This window comes from Globicephala melas, chromosome 2 (assembly GCF_963455315.2).
Source record: "Globicephala melas chromosome 2, mGloMel1.2, whole genome shotgun sequence".
Taxonomy (NCBI): Eukaryota; Metazoa; Chordata; class Mammalia; order Artiodactyla; family Delphinidae; genus Globicephala; species Globicephala melas.
The window spans coordinates 38,470,777-38,489,835 of record NC_083315.2 but is presented as its reverse complement, the minus strand read 5'-3'; the positions used below and the strand labels follow the sequence as shown (position 1 = coordinate 38,489,835).

General features: G+C 44.1%; 1 long non-coding RNA gene across 1 annotated transcript in view; it reads left to right on the top strand.

Annotated features, from left to right (window-relative positions):
• Positions 1 to 362: 362 nt before the first annotated feature.
• Positions 363 to 19,059, top strand: part of LOC132593299 (uncharacterized) — a 75,922-nt gene continuing 57,225 nt past the window's right edge. Inside the window, exon 1 of the long non-coding RNA XR_009562754.1 lies at positions 363 to 510. This is a non-coding gene — a long non-coding RNA (uncharacterized lncRNA). The remainder of the gene's footprint in view (positions 511 to 19,059) is intronic.

Genomic DNA, 19,059 nt, shown 5'->3' with positions numbered 1-19,059 from the left:
TTTAACAAGCTCATTTTTAACTAGTGATGCCACAGTCTCTGATTCATTAACGACAATTGTGAATAGCAGAGACATAATTAGAAAGGTAAAAATTCATATTTAATTTTGAACATAAAGTGTTTTATGGATTTTACACCTTTAATAGGTTAGTAAGCACAGCAGCAACAATCACCTGAGAATATTTATTATAGACCGTGTATCTTTCTAACTTTTTTTGTGTAGGATTCCAGGAAAAAGGCCTGGGCTGCGGCCACAGTGGGCGGGGCCCTCAGGCCGGCCGCCCCTCCAGGACCCCCGACGGGGCCCTGCGCTCCTGGCGACTCCCTCCCCCGGCGCCCCCCTTCCTCCCGGAAGGCCTCGGGGCAGAGCGGTCCCAGCCCCTGCGCCCAGAACGGAGCCCACGTTTCCGCAGAGCTGGAATTCCCGGCTCGGAGTCTCTTCCCTCCGCCGTCACGGAACTGCCCCGGATCGGCGGCCGAAGCCGCGACAGACGTGGGGACGGCGGGCCGGGTAAGTGGGCGCCGAACCTCCGCCTGGTCCGGTTCCCGGGCGGCAGCGCAAGACCAGCTTCTGAGGGGAAGGGGTTCGCTGCCACCCGCCGCTGCTGTGTAGAAAGAGCGGCCCCCAGCGTCTGATCCCGGGGAACTTCGGTCCCTCCTCTCGCCCCTGCCCTCGGCCTGGCTCGTGGGGCCTGGGGGGCGTGGGGAGGGGGTCGGCCTGAGCGTCCTGAGGGGAAACGGGGCGAGGGAGGCGCAGGGTCCGGCTGCAGCGTCAGCGCCCCTCCTCCCGACTGCGGAGAAAGCGGCTGAAAACTCCTCCCGAGGATCGCAGGTCCCTTATTCAGCCGAGTCCCTCTGCGCTCCTTCCTCCCTGAGCTAAAGTACCGGGGAGAGGGGACAGGGCAGGGGACTGGCGCAGGTAATGGGGAACATCAAAAGGTGATTGTTAACTAAGGAAAACCAGCTCTCCCAAGGTGAGGAATGTAGCGCTTTTCTTTGTATGGGAAGATGCAAGAGTCTGGGCTCACTGAAATCCTTCCTTTGATATGCACCTCAGCTCTCTGGGGCCTGCATTCTGTATTTGCATAACCTGAGATCCTCAGGGCCCGCCGGCTCACATTGGAGGGCTGCAAGTGCTGATGACTGTGACATCCTTTGTTTACTGAGATAGCAAGAAATATTCCATTTCTCACAGGCTTGAGGGGCAGACAGTGAAAAAGAGTCGGAGAATTTCACTCAGCATGTACTTTGGTTTACATATAGATAATATTTATACTTAACTGTGCTAATAGAGGTTCTCAAGTCCAATCAACTTGTACTACTGCCCTCTATGTATTAATTTCATCAATATCATAAGATAAATGCCTATAGAATTGTCTTAATCCAGTTAAATAGGATAATGATTTTTAAAGGAAACATAATAGAAATATAACAACAAAACCTTTACCACTCAAGGCTGGGTCTGGAACAACCTAAATAAATGTTCCATTGTTAAAATATTGAAAGATGTATTCAATAGAAATATCAACAAAAATGACAAATAATAAGGGCAGCAGAATGTTGAAATGTTCTACCTTTATCATTAAAGTGGCAGAAAATCACTTATTAGTAGGCACTGGGGGCAGAAGATGCCTGATTTTATATCTTTGTCATATTTGTGCAGTTGTTTCAACAAGTAACTTAAAGACAAAATGGAAAAACAAGGAGGTTTGTGCCTGAGATCATGTTGATGTGAAACCAGGGATGGCCATCTTGTGCCAGGTGAGTTAAGTTTACCTGGCAGGTAGACCGCAGAGCTCCTGGGAAGCAAGGGTTGGAATTTTTCTCCTGGGTGCCCCTTAGGTTCTGTGACTTGATTGATTGTGAGTCATGTTTTGGGAAAGACCTGATCACAGGAAAAGGGTGGGAATAGAGTGATTTGGGGAGCAGCTAACAACATTCATCACGGCTGATGGCCTGAATGAATTTTAAAGAAACAGGAAAACAAATGCTTCTTATGGAATCAGAATGTGAGGGCTGGACAATCCCACAAAATGAGGAACACCTGTCCCATTTTCCAGATGAGAAAACAGAGGCCCAGCAAGTTGAAATCCCTCACCCAAGTTGCACCCCTCTCTCCTCCCCACTACATGGTTCATGAAAGCAGGATTCTTCCTGTCTTCATCACTGCTGAACCCCAAAAAGGGCCAGGCATCTAGCAACCGCTCCAAAAATTTTGGTTGACTGTAGGAACAATGCTATTTCTTTCTTTCTCAGTCTTATTCAGGATTGTGCCAAGAACTCCCCAGGTTGCAATATAATTTGATAAATGTAAATATTAATTGAGTTTTGTTGTGATGAGGACTTAGGCTTTGAAGGTAACACACTTGGTTCAGATCTTGGTTCTGCCACTCAATGGCTGTTTGGCTTTGCGTAAATTACTAAACCTCTCTGAGATTATTTCCTCCTTTGTAAAGTGGGGATAAATCTATCTGAGCCAGCAGAGCACCTGCATGAGAGATGTGCACTAAATATTGGTCTTTCTCACTCTCCCACGCCATCTCTTTGTTCTTCCCAGAGAAGTTGTACAGAAGGATATAGTACTTAAAAAAATATATTATTTATTTATTTTTGGCTGCGTTGGGTCTTCGTTGCTACGTGCGGGCTTTCTCTAGTTGCGGCGAGTGGGGTCTACTCTTTGTCGCAGTGCGCGGGCTTCTCATTGCGGTGGCTTCTCTTACTGTGCTTGTTGTGGAGCACCGGCTCTAGGCGCTCGGGCTTCAGTAATTGTGGCCTGCAGGCTCAGTAGTTGTGGCGCATGGGCTTAGCTGCTCCGCGGCATGTGGGATCTTCCCTGACCAGGGCTCAAACCCATGTCCCCTGCGTTGGCAGGCAGATTCTTAACCACTGTGCCAGGGAAGTCCGATATAGTACTTTATAAAGAGGGGTTTTAATTTATTTCAGATAGTGTACATTTTTCTTGTAGAAAAGTTTATTCCACTATAGAAACATTAACATGCAATACCACTACAAATGCAGTATTCTATGGGTTAGATATTATCAGTAAATTTTATAAGTAATTGGGCAAATGCCAAAGCACTAGGTACTGGGGAGTAAGAAGACTCAAATCTGGGGTGCCCCCACCCGAATTAGAAGAGCAGCGTGTGTTTTTCAAACCCATATTTCATCTGGTCTTTGTTTCTCATCCATCCTCTGTGTCTGCCTGTCTCAAGAAGGCTCAGATCCTCCGCTTTCACACCCTCCCGGCTGGCTGTGCCCCAGCTCACGCCCTGGAACCTCTGCACTCCTGCGTGTGCCGGCTCTCCCTGTGCATCACCAGCTTTGCCAGGGAGCTGCTGTATCGTGCACTGCTTGCTGTACCCCAGAGTGCCTAGACCGTTCTGGTACATGAAGTACACCCTCATCACCATGTGTGCACGCCCATCCCCTTACTTTATATCCTGCCTCTAAGCCAGGCTTGGGGGTGACTACAGTGTGCATTCAGCTATGTTTGGTGCTGGAATTAAAGTGAAGTTCCCAACTTTTGAAGTTGCAGGCTTGAGGGGCACACAGTGATTTAAAGTCGGGTCACCTGACTTAAAGCGGTGGGGGGGCTGATAGATTGAAAGCCAAGGCAGCTGACTTAAAGCCTGCATCCCTCAGCTGCAGGACAAGACCAACTTTGGCGGTGCACGGGTTCGTTCCAAGCCAGCACTGCTGTTCAGGAAGAGCTTCCAGTAGCGCCTTAGTGCAGGGGGACTTGGTCCGTTGTCTTGCCCCTGCCCTCAGAGGGGGGCCACCTGCTCTTCTGGAGGAGAATCAGGGAGGGGGAAGTGCAGAATGCCGGCTGTAGTTGAGGCACCCCTTGTCTGATATCAGGGAAAGGGGTGGGGCTGTGTGGTATCCTGGGGCTGGACTCACCAGGTGGGACTCAGCCTCTCAGCCTCCTAACCTCACCCCACACACCCCACAAGAGTTTCCAATAATATGTAATTGCACTTTAGGTTCTCGGTCTTCAAATTCATACCCAGGCTCCCAGGTCCCTTGATTCAGCCAATTCCTCTGTGCTCTTTCTTCTATTAGATACAGTCCCAGAGGGAGGGGCTGGGGGATGGGACTGGAGGGACCCCGGCAACACTGGCCTCAGCTGACTGAATTCATCCGGGGCTTGCGCTATCACACATGTGCGAGGACCCTTAAGGCGGAATCGAAGGGGCCAGTTAGAGGCAGTCCTTGCTGCCTCAAGTGAGTATGGATCACCGTCGGGTGGGGAACACACTGAGCCCTGAGAAGTACTGTTAGGAGGATGTGTTCCTCCCTGGGCTTCAAGGATGTGGGTGGGCTTCAGGGCTCCAGTTCCCCTCCAGGCCTCCAGGTCCAACTGTACCCCAGCGGCCTTGCAGACCTGGCTTCCTGTCCCAGAACTTGCTAGGCTCCAGGAAGAATCCAGACTGCAGAGATGGTGCCTGAGCGCTCCAGCTTAAGAAGTGCTGTCCCCGGGGACCCAACAGTGGAGGGTGGAAGGGTGCAGGGAGTAGGGGGGTGGGGTAGGGAAGGTTGGCTGCCCTGGGAGACATTGAGAGAGAAATATCGCCCCCCACACCCCCTGCCCCCTGCAACTGACCCATTGCTGCCGTAGGATCTCAGGGCCTTTTAGTCAGAGATGCCTCTGCTTCTTTACTCCTGTGTTCAGAACTATGCAAAACCAACTCTTCATCCTCTTGCTGCCTTGTCAGGACTTTTAAAGCACTGTTCTTTTGAAGCCCTCATTCCCTAAACTGCAGTTTGGACCTGTCCCAGCTATTTAAAAGTGTTTTCCATAAACTGAGACTAAATCCTACTCTTTTGGAAAAGTGACCTTCACTTCAGAGGAGATTGTCTTTTCTGCCCATTCCTTCCTTCTACTGCCCTCTTAAGAACCCCTGTGCTCAAAGAGCTTGGTGATTTATATTTTGCTTGATGTCAAAAAGAAACCTTCCCCATGCACCCCAAAAATCTTTCCTGGAACATAGGTGTTTCAAAACCATAACAGTGTTTTTCAGTTAGTATACACTGGATAGACTGCCTAGCAATCCCTCCAAGAGCCAGAGGTGAGCAACACCTTTACTTATTTGATTGGATGCCCTTCAAGTTTAGGAAGGTCTCATTCTTATGACCCAGCAGATAAGACAGAGCCCTGGATGGCTGTGGCTGTGATTAGATAACTTCTGGTGATTTTATTTCCCTTACTGAGCTGCTGCTTCTAGGTTAAATTCATTTTATTACCTGTCCATTTTTAAAGAAAGACTGACAAAGTCACTGTAATAGGTCAGGAGTCTGAGCTCAGGGTCGGTCAAAGGTACTCACAGGGAGGAAGGTGGATTAAAAATAGGTGGATAAAACAGGAGGGTTGACAAGTACAGCCAGGACACCCGTGTTCACCGTGCATACTAATAAAAGCCAGAATCTCCTCATTTATCTCTGGTGGGAAGTTCTGATGGTTTCACAGGATCAAACTCAAATCATATTCAAACTAGGGGATTTCCCTGAGCATAAAAGGAAGTATCCATCCCTAGCAGGAGTTGATGCAGAGGAATAAAGACGCAGATGTAGAGAACAGACTTGAGGACACAGGGAGGGGAAAGGGTAAGCTGGGATGAAGTGAGAGAGTGGCATAGACATATATACGCTACCAAAGATGAAACAGATAGCTAGTGGGAAGGAGCTGCATATAGCACAGGGAGATCAGCTCAGTGCTTTGTGACCACCTAGAAGGATGGGATAGGGAGGGTGGGAGGGAGGGGCGGGGATATGGGGATATATGTATACAAATACCTGATTCATTTTGTTATACAGCAGAAGCTAACACAACATGTTAAAGCAATTATACTCCAATAAAGATGTTAGCAACAACAAAAAAGAACCCCAAAAAACTAAGTCAATCAAGCCAACAGAGACATTGTACGTGTTTACATTTCAAGAAATCCACAAGAGAATCCTTTATTCTGTATGCAATGAATGGTCCATTCGAAAAGAAAAAAATTTTCTAAAATGTTGTTTTTCCATTTATTGTTCAGAGCATCATTTTTAAAGCCTCTGCATTCCTTACTATTCAAAACCAAGTCATGTGAGTTACAGGGAAGCAGCTGATTGATTTAAAGTTGAGTCATGTGCTTTAAAAACCAGTGGCAGTTGATTGATTTAAATCCCGGCCATATGACATGAGGAGGGGGTGCTAAAAACTGCTTTTTCATCTCTGGCTCAGAATATCATATCTACCTTGGTTTTTCTTATGATTTAGAAAACTTGAGCTGTCTCTCCTTGGAATCATCAGGAGAAAAATACAGTATTTCGGGTTCATTCTTGAAACCAACTTCTCACTGTTAAGGTGTATTGACTAAAAGATCTTCCTTCTTCAAGAGTCCAAACCTCTGTAAGACGCCTCATTGTAATTGGAGAAAAAAGAAGAATGAAATCAGGCCAGCAGCTGCAGGAGGCCAAGGCAGCCCCCAGGACTAGGGAAGGAGGAGGAGGAAGGGCTGAGAGTTGCCATTAGAGCAGACGCCCTCCAGAGGGCGCTGAAGCACCGGCAGAGACCACCTGCCACTCCCAGTTTGGCACTCCAGGGTCAGATTTGGGTTTGGAGATGGGGTTGCTGTAACCCCAAGGAGGTGAGCAGAGAGGAGGAGTTGATTACCGGTCTCCTCTGACTCTCTCGCGCAAATTGCCTGGCTTCTCATGGGGCACAGAGTTTGCTTTCAGCAACTGATGGGGCACTTCCAGGCTGGTCGGGTTGCCCAGTGGCCCGACAGTCTGACAGGCTGACTGTGGTGTGACCGCCCTTTGTTTCTCCTGAATCTGTACATCAGGAGGTGCATTGTTGCGGGAACCCATTCACCGCCACCGCCCCCCCTCCCCCCACCAAGGGGGATGGCACCTTCCCTGGCTGTACCCTATGATCACCAGGTACTTGAAATGAATGCAAGTTTTTTGCCTTCAAGGAAAAGCTCACATAACCGCTTCTGCCTCATAATGTGTGGAATTTACTATAATGGAAGGACAAATTCACCTGTTGGTCTCTATGTAGGAGTTTATTTTGCATGTATCCCTCGTACATGAGTAGATAGCAGAGGTTTATTTTTGTTACTGTGTGTGTAGTTGTGGCAGAGGATGTAGGTATGGTGATTTGAAGCCCTCAAAGAAATAGTCTCAGAACTCTCAAGACTTCTCTTGATTGGAACCGAAAGAGACCTGGAAAAGGAGGAAAAGAAAAGGAGGGAGAAGGAATGACTGTTTCTCAGTAAATTCACCTTCCTGGTTGATTGTTCTGTCTTCTCATTTCTTAACTTCTATGTATGTCTAATGGAATAATGTAGAAAGGCTGATTTTTATGCTTTAAAAGATTTTACATCACAAAGAAACTAGAAGTGGCTAACAGAACTTATTCAAATCAATTTTACATAGAGACTTTGATATTAAATTTGTATACTAAAATGGGTTAATCCAAATTTTCTCTTTCTTTTTGAGTGAATATTTGTAACATATTTTTGTAGATAATAATTTATCCTAGATATACAAAATTGTGAGAATGGGTACCATTTTTCACCACTTAAATGATTTCTTTTAAATGAATTGTACACTTTAAATGCCAATGTTGTGTCTTACATGTTGTTTTTTAATTCCTTGATTTCCAAAACTTGTGTTAATTGATTTCTATCTAATAATCGGTGTCTCCCCTTTTTTGTTTCTTACTTTATATTTGATTGATCTATAGTTAATTTACATTATTATATTAGTTTCAGAGGTACAACATAGTGATTCATAAATGTTTAGGTTCTTCTCCATTTATACTTATTATAAAAGAGTGGCTCTATTCCCCATGCTATACAGTACATCACTGTAAATTATTGATTTTATACATAGTGCATTATACCTCAGAATCTCCTACCACTATTTTGCTCTTCCACCCTGTCTCTCCCTGCTGGTAACCACTAGCCTGTTCTTTAATCTGTGAGTCTATTTTTTTTTTGTATTCAATTTTTTAGATGCCACATGTAAGTGATAACCTACCATGCTTGTTTTCTCTGTGGCTTATTTTACTAAGCATAATACCCTCCAAGTCCATCCATGTTCTTGCAAATGGCAAAATTTCATTTTTTGCTGAAGTCATCATAAAAAATCTTTTTTATCCCCTAACCTATTGATGAACACTTAGTTTGACTCTATATCATGGCTATGGCAAATACACTGTTATGAACATTGGTGTGCATTTATTTTTTTGAAATAGTGTTTTTGTTTTCTTCTGATATACCCAAGAGTGAAATTGCTGGATATTATGGTAGTTCTATTTTTAGTTTTTTGTGAAACCTCCATTCTGCTTTCCACAATAGCTGCACTACTTCACATTCACATCAAGAATGTACAAGAGTTTCCCTTTCTCCACATCCTCACTAACCTTTGTTATTTGTGAGCTTTTTGATGACAGCCATTCTGACAAGACTGATGTGATATATCTCATAGTTATGACTTGCATTTTATTGCTCATTAGCTATGTCTAGCATCTTTGTGAGTTCTGGCTGTCTATCTATATTTTTTCCTTGGAAAAATGTCTATTTAGGTCCTCTCAATTTTTTAAAAAAGATTTTGGGTGTTGTCCTGATATTGAGTTGTATGTGCTGTTTCTGTAGTTTAGATGTGAACCCTTGCTTGGTCACCTTTTTGATGTTAACCTCTTATCATGTGCAAATATTGTCTCTCCTTCAGCAGGTTGTCTTTTCATTTTGTCTTTGGTTTCCTTTGCTGTGCAAGATCTTTTAAGTTTAGTGAGGTCCCATTTGTTTATTTTTGCTTTTGTTTCATTTGCCTTAGTAGACTGAACCTAAAACTGTTGCTATCATTTATGTTGAAGAATGTTCTGTATTTTCCTCTAGGGGTTTTATGGTCCTACATTTAGGTCTTTATTCAGTTTTGCATTTATTTTATATATGGTGTACTAAAATACTCTAATTTTATTCTTTTCCATGTAGCTGACCAGTTTTCCCAGTACCACTTATTGAAGAGACAGTTTTTTCTCCGTATTGCCTGCTTTGTCATAAATCAATTAAATACAAGTGTGTGGGCTTATTTCTGGGATCTATATTCTATTCCAGTGATCTTTGTGTCTGTTTTTGCTCCGGTACGATTCTCTTTGATTACTGTCGCTTTGCAGTATAATCTGAAGTCAAGGCGCGTGATGCCTCCAGGTCTGTTCTTTCTCAAGGTTCTTTGGCTATTTGGGGTCTTTGTGTTTCTATACAAATTTTAAAATTACTTTTTCAAGTTCTGTGAAAATGCTTTGGTATTCTGATAGGGATTGCATTAAATCTGTAGATTGTCTTTGGTAGTATGTTTATTTTAACTGTATTAATTGTTCCAGTCCATGCACCTGCTATATTTTCCCATCTTTTTCTGTTGCCTTCAACTTCTTTCACCAATGGCTGATAGATTTCTGAGTACAAGTCTTTTACCTGCTTAGGTGTGTTTGTTCCTAGGTATCTTACTCTTTTCAGTGTGATTGCATATGGTATTGTTTTCTTAATTTTTTTCTTTCTGACAGCTTTGAGTTTTGTTTTTTCTTCTTTTTCTAATTCCTTCAAGTGTAACGTTAGGTTGTTTATTTGATATTTTTCTTGTTTCCTAAGAATAAGCTTGTATCACTATAGCTTCCCCCTGTGAACTGCGTTGGCTGTGTCCCATAGATTTTGGATCATTGTGTGTTCGTTTTCATTTGTCTTGGGTATTTTTAGAATCCCTCTTTAATTTCTTCAGTGTTCCTTTCTTCCCTTTTATTCCCTTCATCTGTGATGTGAGGACTATCTATAATATTATGTTTGGATTTCTTTCAGTTTTGTGTGTGTGTGTGTGTGTGTGTGTGTGTGTGTGTGTGTGTGATTATTTAAGTTGCTGAGCTCTTAATTTCACATGGACACTAACAACCCTGCATTGTTACTCTGCTCCCCAACAGTTACTGAATTTGACCTTATATTTTACATCTACTTGTTTTGTGTGTCCCTGAACTTCTTATTGTGAATATAGATGATTTTATTACTGTTTTCTTTCATCCTTCCCATTAGCTATGTACATGGTTGATTTACTGCCTTTGTTGAATATTTGCCTTATCCAATGAGGTTTTTCGTTTAGTAAGTTTCCTTTCCTAATTTTTATGTTTCAGTCGTGGCCTTTTCTTTTTCACTTAGAAAAGCCCCTTTAAGATTTCTCATAAAGCTGGTTTGGCGATGCTGAGCTCTTTTAGTTTTGCTTCTCTGTAAAACTTTAGATCTCACCGTCAAATCTGAAGGAGAGCCTTGCTGGGTAGAGTATTTTTGGTTATAGGCTTTTCCCTTTCATGACTTTAAATACACCATGTCACTCCCTTCTGGCATGCAGAGGTTATCCTGAAAAGTCAGCTGATAACTTTATGCAAGTTCCCATGTTTGTAACTTGTTGCTTTTCCTTTGCTCCTTTTAATAGTGTCTTTTTATCTTTATTTGTTTGCCATTTTAATTACAATGAGTCTTGGTGTGGTCCTCTTTGGGTTGATCCTGTTTTGGCCTTACTGTGTTTACTGGACTTGGATGTCTGTTTTCTTTCCCAGGTTATGGAAGTTTTCAGCTCTTATGTCTTCAGGTATGTTCTACACTGCTTTCTCTTTCCTTTTTGCTTCTGGGACCAGTATAATGCAAATATTAGTACACTTGATGTTGTTTCACAAGTCTGTTCAACTTTCCTCATTTCATTTTAATCTATTGTTTTACCGTTCATCTTCAGTGATTGCCAGTACTCTGTCCTTAAGTTTTCTGATTCATTCCTCTATCATTTAGTCTACAGTAGTTTCCTTTTAGTGTATTTTTCATTTCAGTTATTGTATTCCTCATCTCTGTTTTGTTGTTCTTTAATGGTCTAACTCTTTTTTCAAACATTCTAACTTCTTGCTCTGGTCGTCGGTTCTTCTCCTGAGTTCTTTGATCATCTTTATAGTCATTACCTTGAACTCTTTGTTGAGGAGATTGGCTATCTCCACTTCACTTAGATCTTCTTCTGAGTTCTTATCTTGTTCCTTCATTTGGATCATGTTTCTGTGTCACCTCATTTTTCTTAACTTGCTGTTTTTATTGCTATGTATGTAGTAGGCTCGTTACATTTCCTGACCTTGGAGAAGTGGCCTTTTGTAGGAGGGGTCCTATGTGTCCCAGCAGCCCACTGTCCCCTGGTCACCAGAGCTATATGTTCTAGGTGTACCCCCTATGTGGGCTGCTTGGGCTCTTCTGTTGTGGTGGGCTGACTACTGTGGGTGGTCTGGTAGGCTTGGCTGCCCTCCGAGTGCTTGTTTGCCAGACTCTGCCTAGTATAGAGGCTGTCTGTGCTGCTTGGTGAGGCTAAATCATAAGGCAGCTGGCTGCACAACTCTCGGGGACACCAAACCTAGTGCTGGTTTACTTATGGGTAGAATTGCAGTCCAGGTGATATCAGGGCTACTGCGCAGTCACTGGTTCTGGGGCTATGCTGGCTACTGGGAGGAAGACACAGGTCCTGAGTTCTGGCTGCAGAGCCCAGGAGTCGCAGAGTTGGTGTTGGATCACTGTTCCTGACACAGCTATCTGCAGGGTCTGGGGTATCCCTAATCTTGTGTTGGCATTCTGATGGGCAGGGTCAGGACCCAGCTGAGTCTATGGCTGCTTCTGGCCTGCAAGTGAGTGTTCTGGTCACACAGGCAGTTGGGCTGTGGTATTCCTGGAGCTGGTGTGTGCCTGTTGGTGTATGAGGCTGATCCCACTGCTAGAGCAGGTTTGCTGTTGGGTAGGTCCAAGCTCCATCCAGTCCCTGTGCAGTAATCACCTGCCGACGGTTAGGCTGATTCCAAGGCCAGAGCAGGCTCACTTGTCAGAGGGGCCAGGGACTCTGGGGCTGGTGCCTGTCCACTGAGGTGTGGAGGCTGGTCCTGGGGCTTTTGGTGGCTGGGCCCATGAACAGGGGCAGGTGTGCATTGAGAGGGTCTGAAGGCAGCCTGTTTGCTGGTGGATGGGGCTATGCCCCTGCTCAGTTAGTTGCTTGGCCTGCAGCATCCTAGTACTTGTGTCTCTAGCCTGGTGGAAATGGGTAGGGCTAGGTCCTGACGCTAAAAAGATAGAGGGAGGATTCTGAAATTATGCTTGCTGGTACCTGTGGCCACGTGGTAGAAGGAACTCCCCCAAATGGCTGCTGCCAGTGTCTATGTCCCTGAGGCTGTGCTGTAGTTGCCTCCTTGCCTCTCTGGGAGACTCTCCAAGATCAGGAGGTAGGTGTGACACAGAATCCTTTCAAATGACTGCTTCTGTTCTGATTCTTGGGTCATGTGGGATTTTGTGAGCATCTTTTTTTTTTTTTTTTTTTGCGATACGCAGGCCTCTCACCGTTGTGGCCTCTCCCGTTGCGGAGCACAGGCTCCAGACGCGCACGCTCAGCGGCCATGGCTCACAGGCCCAGCCGCTTCGCGGCATGTGGGATCTTCCCGGACCGGGGCACGAACCCGTGTCCCCTGCATCGGCAGGCGGACTCTCAACCACTGCGCCACCAGGGAAGCCCTGTGAGCATCTTTTAAGGTGGAATCTGTACTTCCCACAACCCTCTGGCTCTCTGGAAAATAAGCACTACTGGTCTTCAAAGCCCAACTTTCTAGGAACTCTTCTTTCCAGCACAGGATCCCTGGGCTTGGGAGCCTGATGTTGGGTTCATACCGCTTGCTACCTGGGAGCACCTCAGGAACTGTAATTATTCTCCCATTTGTGGGCCACCCACCTGGTGCTATGGGTCTTGACTCTATTGAGATTTTGCCCTTCCTTCCTGTCTTGCCGAGGTGCCTTCCTTATGTCTTTAGCTGTAAAACATCTTTTATGGTAGGTCCCGGCCTTTTTCATCAATTGCTGTTCTGTAAACAGTTGTGACTTTGGTGTGCCCATGAGAGGCATCAAGCTCTGGGTGTTTGAATGCTACCATCTTGGACAATCTCTCCACTTGATTCTTAAATCATATTATTTAATTTTTCTTAGAATCTTATTTGATTAGCGACAGTTTGAAATTTATTATCACTCATGTTTACTTCTCCTGTTTTAAAAAATTGAATAGTGCATACATTCATTTTGAAATGAAGGTAGTGACCTGTGAATTTCCATACCTCACAAATCAAGGATAGGACAAAAGCCTTTTCTACCTGTGTTACCCTCAAACTCTGCACCCCACCCCAGCCTGGGGATTAACCTCTTGCACCCATGCTCACCTTCTGTTTTTGGACCGTTAACCATCACTGCATCTGTACGTGTGTTGACAAAGTGAACTCTAGTCTTTCCAGTTTTTGTGTTTTGTTTTTTGGATTAGGGAACAGTCCTACTATGAATGTATATTTACTGGTCTGCTGAAGTTCATATATAAACCTGTCAAGCACATTACCAGAATTGGAATTGCTTGTATATACACTTTGATAAATTTTAGAGACAATGGTAGAACAGAAATAAATTGTATTTCAAATCCCACAATATTCTCACACCATGAAAACCCTTCCCTTTTTAATATATTTGTGTGTAGTTTATCTTTATGCCCATACTGTATTTCCCAGAGATGGGTAACTGTTATGTTTCTTGCTAGCACATTTACTGTATTGTTCAAATTCAGGCGTTTAGTGGTTTAACATGATCATATTTCCATGAACTTGCAAATACAAGATCTTCTCTCACACTGTCTTTTACTCCCTGCTGTTTTATATTGCCCTCCTAATTCTCAGTCCTGGTCTTTCTTTATGTTCTTCATCAACCTGGATAGGTTATACTATTTTCTCCCTTATTCAAGACGAATAGAATAGAATAGAACACCCAGAAATAAACCCTGATATATGGCCAAATGATTTTTGACAAGTTTCCACGACTTTTCAAAGTAGAAAGGATAGTATTTTCAACAAATGGTGCTGAGAAGTCTTGTTGTCAACATGCAAAAGAAGGAAGATGGACCCTTACCTAACATCATATGCACAAATTAATGAAAACGTATCAAGAAACTAAATATAAGACCTAATAAAATAAAAAGTCTTAGAAGAAGACACAGGACAAGAGCTTCATGACATTGGATTTGGCAGTGTTTTCCTCAATATGCAACGAAGGAACAACAAAGGTACAGCTAACAAAAAAATAAACAATTTGCAGTACATAATTTAAAAAAATGTGTATCAAAGAAATGTAAACAGAATAAGATGGCAACCCACAAGATGGGAGAAAATATTTGAAAGCCATCTATCTGACAAGATATTTCTATTCAGAATATACAGAGAACTCGTACAACTCAACAAAAAGCAAACACACTGATTCAAAAATGGATAAAAGACTTGAATCGATGGTTCTTCAAAAATATGTACAAATGACCAAGCACTTGAATAGATGCTCCATATCACTAAATGCGTGTTTATATATTTGTGTGCATGCATACACACACAAGAACACACACACATACACAAGCAGAAAACAAGTATTGGTGAGGATGTGAGGGAGTTGGAAGCATTGTGCTATGTCAGTGGGAATGTAGAATGATGCAGCTGCTTTGAAAAACATTATGGCAATTTTTCAGATATTGAAAAATAGAATTACTACATGATCCAGGAATTTTACTATGAGGTATATCCAAAGGAATTGAAATCAGGGTCTTAAAGAAATATTTGTACTCCAGTGTTTAGAGCAGTAATAATCACAGTAGCTAAAATATGAAAGCAACCTAAGTGTTCATCCACTAGTTCCGGGATAAGCAAAGTGTGGTGTACCCATATAATACAATATTATTCAGTGTTAAGAAGGAAAAGATACAGGAATATGCTACAACATGGATGAATCTTGAGGAAATTTAGCTACCAAAATGCCATTTTTGTGACTTTTAGTGAGTCATAACTATACAACTACTTATTTCAATTATATGGGATACTTAGTGTAGTCAAAACCATAGAAATTGGCAGGGTAGTGATGCTTTTCATGTGGTTATGGACCAAAAGGGAAAGTTATCTTTAAAGGATATAGAGTTACAGTTTTAAAATGTAGAAAAGAATTAGAAAGATAAATGGTGATTTTCATCGCCCAATAATATGAATGTATTTAATATCACTGAACGGTGCACTTTATAATAATTAGCATGTTATATTTTATGTTATTTGATTTTACTAACATACAAAATTGGGAAAGAATGTAATATCAGGAAAGGGAGTGGCCCTGGGATAGAGCAGAGAGTAATCAGAAGGGTGAGACACTGCATATGTTGAAGAAGAAGAGCTGAGAGTCTTCATTGGCCAGAAGAGACTTTTTTTTTTTTTTTTTTTTTTTATTGCGGTACACAGGCCTCTCACTGCTGTGGCCTCTCCCACCGCGGAGCACAGGCTCCGGACGCGCAGGCTCAGTGTCCATGGCTCACGGGCCCAGCCGCTCCGCGGCATGCGGGATCTTCCCGGACTGGGGCGTGAACCCATGTCCCCTGCATCGGCAGGCGGACTCTCAACCACTGCACCACCAGGGAAGCCCCAGAAGAGACTTTATAAAAATGAAAAATAAAATTACTCTGTGGGTGTACTGCTATCTCCCATGGGTTATCTTAAAGAGTCTTTAATAAAGTCCATAAGGCTTGCTGAAGCTTTTTTAAAGACTGGATTCCCTAGGAGATAATTAGAGGGTGGTACTTAAGTCTATGTCTAGGTTGACAGATTTTGCTGGGAGGATGAACCTGAGAACAGTGGAGGTCCTGAGAGTGTAATTACATGGAAATTAGAAAAAAAAAATAATAAAGGGAATTAGGAAAACTTCGGATTTCGAAGGTCATGTATTCCTGAGTCAGACCTGAGGTTTCTAAGGAGTTATATACACAGTTGCTCTTTGGATTGCTTGTTGATAAAGATCAGTGGAAAAACTAGAGTTGTTTCCAAGTGTAGGTAAGCTATAATGAGAGGATGGAGGTGGAAAGTAGGGAGGCCCAGAGAAAAGTGGGAAGATCATATTGGGCCAAGATGGGGTAATATCCAGCAGAACAGATGGTAGGACAGACTGTGGATTCATCTTTTTTTATTTCAGCTCCCCACCTCATCCTTAATAATTCTTTGGGAATATTCCATTGCTCTATGATGCAGGTACAGAATTCGAGTAAGGAGACTACACCCTCAGTGTCCAGATGTCTGAGTCCTCAGTGTGCTTCAAGTGATGGAGAACTATTGCTTCTTTATGAGAAGAGTTAGTACCTCGTAGCTAAGCTTAAGCTGGAGCTTATGCAATATTGATTGCATTTTATATATACTGTTGACATGGAGGTTCCTCCTCCTCTTTTCTTGACCATTATGAAATGAATCTATATTTCTCAATATTTGGGTATATCAGATAAATACATTAAGTAAAGAATCTTATATATTGCTCCCTGCATAGTTTGCTCTTTCTTGTTTCTCTTTTACCTTTACTAAATTAGCACAGGGAGAGACCTTGAAATGTTCTAATCAGGAGAGATTAGAACATCATATTTCTAGAGAGGTTGGTTGGACAGAGCAGGGGTCCCAGTGAGAATCAAAGCTTCTGTTTCTACTTGGAAGTGTACCTGTATAGAGTAGAGGGCTCCAGGAAATATCCTAGAATATTGCAATATCCCTGCGGGAGATCATTAAGAGAGGCAGGATCTGGTACTAGATCAGTGTACTATGACATGTTTGTCAGTCATCTGATGTGAGATTCTCAGAGCCAATCCCATATGGTAGGGCTGAGTGCAGAGTGATGAAGGACCTGTGAAAGCCTCTGATTGCATGTTAAAGATGAAGCTCTGATTTTGGGGAGAATTTTCTTACCTGACTGAATGTCACCCTTCTGTGGGGATGAGATTCTGTGCTTTTCCTCTCTTGATGACCACTGACTGAAAATCATTAGAGGATCATGTCTAGAAAGCATTCTTTATTTAATTTCTTAAAGAAGAAAACACAGAAAACATTTTTCTCCACTTTCAAATTGAGGATCAAGGGGAATGACATCAGTGAAAATGTCAGAGTAGGGAGCTCTGGCTTGTGTCTATCGCCAGAAACACTGACATATGTGGTAAAACCTGTCAGAATGATCTTATCAACATATGTAAGTTTTCTTTTCTTTTTCGCCGTGTAGATTTATCTTTCATTGAAACTTAACTTACTACAGGATGTGGAGAATAAACAGAGAAGTAGAAACTGTATTTCCTGATGAGAGAGCCTCCTCACTCGAGGTCAGTGTGCCCACGGAGTGACCCCTGCAACTTCAGGGCATGGTGGGTGGTTAGGATCACCATGTGGGGTCCTTTTCCCTTAGGAGGGAGCTGGCCTTGTGGGCTGCTGATTTCCAGGTTTTTAGATACCCCCAATATCCTGGCCAGATGGGGCAGTGGGCCAAGCCCTTGATGACCGTAGTTTATCCTACCTGGAGGGCATTCTTGCATTGTTCCATTTCAGGTGGTCCCAGTTTTTACACTAATACTCCAAGGGCGATTCACCTTCGACCCGGAATGTAAAGGTCAAAGGGTTTAGCTAAATTTGGGAGTTCCAGGGCAAGGATCTGAATTAACTGCTCTTTCCATTCTTGAAAGGCCGCTTCTGGATTCTTTTCGAAAGGATCATCATCTTTTCCTTTCAGTGTTTCATATAGAGGCCCAGCTATTAGACTGTAGTTAGGGATCCAGATGCAGCAAACCCCGGCCTCCCCAGGAACCCCTAAGCTGTCTTCTAGTTTTAGAAGGGGTAAGGCTGCAAATGGCTTCTTCCTTTTCCTGGGATGGGCTTCTCCGACCTTCTGTGAGAATGAAGTCCAGGCAGGTCACCTTAGTCTGTGATATTTGAGCCTTTTTCTTGGACACCTTCTATCCTTTATTGGCTGGGTAGTTCAGAGGCCTCCTTAGTAGGGCTGGCGATCAGAATGTCATCTGCATATTGAAGGAGGGTTCCCTTTTCCAGAGGTAGAACTTTTAGGTCTTTAGCTAACGTTTCCCCAAAGATGGTGTGGGAATTTTTGAACCCTTGGGGCAGGACAGCCAGCAGTATTGTTTTTGTTGTATGTTGAGTCCTGCCACTCACAAGCCAAATTTCTTGTGACTCTGGGACTAATGGAATACAGAAGTAGGCATCATCTAAGTCTAATACAGAGTACCATGTCCTGGTGGATGGTAGAATGACCAGCAGGGTGTAGGAATTAGGAACTACTGGATGTATATCCTCGGTGGCTTCACTGACTGTCCTGACATCCTTTACCACATCCCCAGCAGCCCACGGGGCTCTCGTGGTCAGGCCAATCCCAGGATATGGAGCTCATCTGGGCAGGTCCCCCGCAGCCCGTGGGGCTCTCATGGTGAAGCCCCTCCCAGGATATTGGGTTCACCTGGGCAGGTCCTCAGCAGCCCACGGGGCTCTAGTGGTTAGGCCCCTCCCAGGATATGGGGCTCACCTGGGCAGATCCCCAGTAGCCCACGGGACTCTCGTGTTCAGGCCCCTCCCAGGGTATGGAGCTCACCTGTGCAGCTACCCAGCAGCCCATGGGGCTCTCGCGTTCAGGCCCCTCCCAGGATACGGAGCTCCCCTGGGCAGGTACTCCGGCAGGGCTGGGCACACAGGAACCGTGCACATAGCCCTCATTGCAGAGCACCCCCAGCTCACCTGTCGCTCAGAGATGACAAAGAGCACCGCAGAGCAGGACTTGAACTAACAGCAGCTCCGACAGGTCTGTGACCCTGGGCATCACTCTGTGCAGCCTCCCTCTGCCTGGTGTTCCAGAGACTTCCACTGCAGCCGGGGCACCAGGCCTCTGTCTCCACCCACCACCTCTCCTCTCCCTGACTCCTGGGTTCCTCTCATTAGAAGAGGGTCTTCTTGAAGTTGTCTCCCACTCATGGGTCAGATAAAATGATTAGAAAACAAGCCGGAGCTGCAGTCCCTTGTCTATCCTGACTCTCAGGAGCCCATACCTGTTCCTTGGAACTGGCCAGTTTAGCAAGGTCCATTTTCTGCAACTGTGAGCCCCTGAAGGGTGAGGATTGGCTGACCTGGGCAGCCTGACCCTGCCGGCCAGCCCTCCCCAGG